This window comes from Suncus etruscus, chromosome 11, assembly GCF_024139225.1.
Source record: "Suncus etruscus isolate mSunEtr1 chromosome 11, mSunEtr1.pri.cur, whole genome shotgun sequence".
Lineage (NCBI taxonomy): Eukaryota > Metazoa > Chordata > Mammalia > Eulipotyphla > Soricidae > Suncus > Suncus etruscus.
In genome coordinates this window covers 80,262,484-80,268,331 of record NC_064858.1, presented here as the reverse complement: position 1 = coordinate 80,268,331, position 5,848 = coordinate 80,262,484, and positions in this window count along the sequence as shown.

Genomic DNA, 5,848 nt, shown 5'->3' with positions numbered 1-5,848 from the left:
GTTCAGAGCTGACTTCTAGCTCTGAACTCAATGATCACTCCTGGCAGTGCTAAAGAAATCATATGGGGGGACCAGTAGTGAATCTGGATTGGTGATGCGCAAGGCATGCACAGACTCTCTCTCCAGTCCATAATGTGCTATTCTAGGTTCTAGTAATATTGCATATTTCTGCCTCTGAAGCATTGCATGATTCCACCTGAATTTTATCCTTCTATCAATCTATTCAAATTAATTCCAGGGGCCGAAGAGATAGCATGGAGGTAGGGCATTTGCCTTGCACGCAGGGTGATAGTTTGAATCCCTGGCATCCCATATGGTCCCCTGAGCCTGCCAGGAGCGATTTCTGAGTACAGAGCTAGAAGTAACCCCTGAGCACTGCTGGGTGTGACCCAAAAACAAAAAAGATTAATTCCACCCTTCAAATATCTGTGTTTTATATATTTATTTTTATGTGTATTCTTATATATATTAATCTTCCAATAAAATGTATTGAACATCTAGTTTAGTAACTGGCACATTTTTGTTTTGCTTATATTTTCTGCAATAACTAAATTTATACTAGAAAATAAAATTTTATATCGTTTAGGTAACATATTTACGTTTATGTTGATTTTCAGTTTTGATGTACAGTTACTACAATCTTCACCATCATCAAAATACCCACGACAAAATACCCAATACTTGGGCCCGGAGAGATAGTACAGCGGTGTTTGCCTTGTAAGCAGCCTATCCAGGACCAAAGGTGGTTGGTTCGAATCCCGGTGTCCCATATGGTCCCCCATGCCTGCCAGGAGCTATTTCTGAGCAGACAGCCAGGAGTAACCCCTGAGCAACGCCGGGTGTGGCCCAAAAACAAAAAAAAAAACAAAACGAAACAAAATACCCAATACTTGAGACTTCCTTCTCTATCTATCCCTCACACCTCATTGCTTGGTAATATGGATTTGGGGGGCTGGTGAGATAGAACAGGAATTAAGGAACTTGCAAGAGGAAGCAACACTACATTCATTCCCCACGCATAGCCAGGAGTGATCCCTGAGCACAGAGAGCTGAAGTCCTCCCACACCCCTCCAAAAAATGCCAAAGACTTATCTTCATCAATATTGTCTGTTTTTGTTTATCTATATACAGATAAGTGAAATCACTTGATTTTTGTTCTTTTACCTCTGGCATATTTCACTAAACATGATGCCCTTCCATTCCAAATTGCTGCAAACTACAAGATTTCATCTTTTCTTATAGTATCCCATTGTGTTTATATGCCATAATTTCTTTCAGTTGTTTCCATATCCTGAGTATTGCGTTGAGATATAATGCACATTGGTGTGCAAATCTTTTTGAATTAATGTTTTTATATTGGGTCATATAGAAGCTCTAATCTTTGGGGTTTTGTTTGTTTGGGTTTTGGTTTTTGGGTCACACCCGGCAGCGCTCAGGAGTTACTCCTGGCTCAATGCTCAGAAATTGCTTCTGGCAGGCTCAGGGGACCATATAGGATGCCAGAATTCGAACCACCGACCTTCTGCATGCAAGGCAAACACCTTACCTTCATGCTATCTCTCCGGCCCCAGGAAACTCTAGTCTTACTTGAGAAGTTTCCATACTATTGTCCATAGAGGCCAAACCAAGGATTTCTTTTTCACCATATTCCTTGATAATACTGGAGTAATCACATTACCCACTGTACTATCTCTCCAGCCCATTTCCAATCTTTTTAATATGTCATTCTCATTGGTGTGAGCCATCTGTCCTTTTTGATTTCTATTTCTGATAAAAAGTGACAATGAATACTTTTTCACATGCCTATCAGCCCACCATATGTCCTCTTCAGAGAATCAATATACATATTTGTTGAATTTGTTTCTCACACACACACACACACACACACACACACACACACCAGCCTTGGATATAAATGTTCAGTGAACAGTTGATCCCAGGTTAACCACATACCAGGAGTTTCTAGGTTGAGAATATGGTGTACTGGCTAACTTATGCTTGAGTTCTGACTTGTTGGATGACCCCAGGTCAGTCACTTAATAATCAATTGTCAGGTGTAAAATAAGGATAATTATGGGCCCTATTATTACATGAGGCTGTTGTATTAATAGAAACATTCTTGGCATAGTTTAAACACATGGCATTGTAACCACCCAATAAACAAAAACTATTTTAATTTTCGGCTCCAACTTTTCAGATAGCCTTTATTCTGGTCGGAAGACAAAAAACCAAAAATATGAGCCTTGGGTCCTTGAACAGGACTGACTCAACCCATCCCAGAACCTTGAGCCTCTTCTCATGCAGCAGTTTGTTCCTTACCTCATAAATTCTGAGTAATAACACAGACATGTCACCTTAATGTTTGTGAAGCCCAGTGACTTATTGTTAAGTACTTGGGGATCTTCAGATGAAAGGCACCCAAGGGCAGGCAACAGACACCCTCTTCAGCCATAAAAGCAAAATACTACCCCAAAAAAACTTGGAAAAGACAGAAGCTCCATAACTTAGTAAAGCCAAGTATTAAATCGGCCACTTAGGAAGAACAAATCAATCCTTGACTATAATCTCATAATACAGATTCAGGGAGATCTGTTTTGAATGCTTCAAACTCTCTGGAAGGTCAGGGAAGAGGAAGAGGTAAAGGTGCCCAAGTCTTTAATATAACAAGTGGGAGGATTGTGAATCTTTCGCCACTACTAAATAAAAACAGGAGCAATGGCAAATATTGTTCTTCTATTGGATGTAAGCCAGTTAAAATTTTGGCTTAGGCCAGCTGGCTCCTTTAGGAAGAGGCTTGTTTGTGCTGGATTTTCCTCTTGCTAAAACTTTATTCTTCTCAGTTCTCCCTCTCATGGCCACCCCCCAGCGTCTTCCTAGATTCAGAGAACATTCGAGAAGAGCCTAGCCCGGGTGTGTTGACCACGAGCCCTGAGGACGACCGTTAGGAAAAGAATGACAAGAGCTGTGCATGAAGCAAAGATCTGCTGCCACAGCTTTGACCATCTCATAACTTAGATCCTTAGGCCCCATCTCTTAACCGTCCGGGCTTTTTACTTCCTTCAACTGTAAAATGTGAATAACAACACTCCCTATTTCACAGGCACTGAAGAGAATATCAGAAAATCTTTCCCAACGTGCCCAGTCTGGACTAAAAAAACTAACAACCCAGGAGCCGTTAAAATCCTCTTCGCCCACCCCCAACACGCACGTTACAAACTCTCAGTCACCACTAGCATAGCCCGGCCCCCCTCCTGAGGAATTATGGGTCATGAAGTCCTTTGGTAGCCACGCCCTCGCTGGCTAGTATAGAAGCACGAACTACATCTCCCAGAATGCAGTGGGGAGGCCGCAGATCGGGCCTCCATTTGCCCCGCCTTCCCCACGCAGTGCCTTCCGGGATTTGGAGTCCGTGGTGTGTGCGTGCTCGCCGACAGTCGTTCCAGGAGAACCACAAGCCCAGAAGCCCACGCGCCCGTCCTCCTCCCTCCCCTCCCGGAGTCGGGGTGCTGTTTTTGTTGTTGGTGAAAGGTGAGGGGAACAGCTGATCCGTCCGTGGGGTAAGAAACTTGGCCTAATTGGGCGAAGCGATCTTAGAAAAGGGGGTCACCTCACTTTTGGGGTCTGGGAAAGGAGAACATCAGGAGGGAGGATAGCCATCCTGGAGAAATCATCCTCCCCCTGTTTGAGGAGTTCTTGGTCAGATAAGAGGTGCCGGTGGGGGTGGGACGCTGCTGCTTTGGGGGGGCCACCCCCTGACTGCTGTCTCAGACCTTCTGGGGTTCAACTTCTTGCTCTTAGAAGACTGGGGTTGGAGGGGAGACGGAAAGCTTTGTTCATTCGCCCTCAGAAAAGACTTAAGAGACAAACCTCCCTCCAGCCCACAAGGCCTTTTCTACGCAGAATCCAGGGGTGCCCCCCCCCTCCGAGAATCAGGCTCTTGTGGAACTCTAGAGCCCTGACAGAGTCGGGAGGAATAGGGCACCCCTCACGCGAACAATCGAATCTGGAGACACACGTTCACCGCAGGTGCCCAGGGCTGGCTTTCAGGCCTACTTGCTAGGGCTGGTCTCCAGCTGTTAAGGATTTGATGTGTGCAAGTATTTGATGAAGCTCCAGGCTTAGATATCTGGAGACAGTTAATCCCCCACCCTCGTAGAGAGTCAGTTTTTTTGTTTTGTTTTGTTTTTTATTTTTTACAGCAGAATCGGACCAGTTTTCACAAAAGGGAGGTTTGAGACCTGACAGCCCAAGAAAAACCTCTTGGCCTGCTTTTAAAGGGACAAATGGTTCCATTTTTGCAGAGCTTTCCTTTTTCTAATGAGTTTCTGAGAACTTTCCGAATTCCTGACTGACTGAAGGTGGGTTTGGGGAGTTTGAGTTTTGGGGCCAGTGCAGGACTGGTTATTCCCCACCCCCACCCCTCACCCACTTGATTGGCCCCAATGAGCCGTGTGGTCGCTGGAGGACAGTGCAGTGCATGTGCAGGAGGGAAGTGATGAAGAGGGGGCCACCTGTCAGCCTGATTGTTACTGTTCTCTTTCCTCACCTGACCCCCCATATTTTCCAGTGAACTCTCCCGCCAACTCAGACCTGAATCTCATCCTATATGAGATTCTTCCCCTGAGTTTCGTCCTATGTGGGGCACCGCAAACAACCAAACCAAGTAGATGGAAGGATGCAGGATCTTAGAATTGAGGCTAAGAGAATTGGAGAGAAAATGGAAAAGGAAAAATAAATGCTGGAGCAGGGTTAATGTAGAGTCCAATCAGTCAGGTTTCTAGTTCTCCAGGTTGGAATTGAAGAGAAGAATGTTAGCTTGCCCTTTGAACACACTCTTCTCTCAATATTATTGATATAGGCCCTCCTTGGAAGTTTAGGACGTCCCACCTTCCTGTCTTTCCCCTGACAGGGGTGGGGCTTTCCTGGCTCTAGTCCCCCGCATTCCTCCCCCACACACACACCACCACGTTCCTGCTGTGTTCACTCCACCCTTGAAGCAGCCGCCTCCAGAATTCTTGACTCTGTAGAACAGTCGTTGAAGTCAAAACCTGTCTTTCCTTTCCCTTTTTATCTTGTATGAAAGCGGGAAATTCATTGTATATTGTAGTTATTGTATATTAATATATTCATAAGGATAGACAATTCAGAGATGAAGTTAGAATGGAGTGCCAAGGAATCTGAAGCACTGAGTTTTTGGTCCCTCCAATTATATTTCAGCTTGGAAGTTACAATCATTATTTTTCAGAGATGAGTTTTTGAGTATAAGGAGTTCCAGGGTGCAGCTGAATCAACAAGCTCAGGAGTAGGAAGGAAAAATAGGTCAGAAGGTGTGGGAATGGGATGGGAGAAACTGAAGATTTTGGAATATTTGAGGATACTAAAAAGTGGGGGGAAAGGAGCCAAAAATATAAGACAGGTATTGAAGCACTTGCCTTGCTTGCAGCCAACCTGATTTTATCTCCAGTACCACATATGGTTCCCCTAAGCTCCACTAGGACATCCCCGAATAGCAACACTATGTCGTGCAACACTCCATTTCTATTATTGAGGAGGAATGACCCTGGCATACTGAGATTTAGTTAATGGGGTAGTGAAATGGGAGTATAAATTAAAGATTGTAACTCTAGGAAGAGTCAGAAAGGGTACAGTGTGAGACAGGATGGAAACTGATGCAGAGGGTTAGGCCTACATCTTAGAAACTCAGAATGACACTCTAATTAATGGTCCTATAATGCTCAGGAGCTGGGAATCAGATACACCTCATGACCAGGGCCATGGAGATGAGAGAGAAATAGACAGGAGAGAAATCAGGGTGTTAACCCTTTGCTTCATAGGAGGACAGAGATCC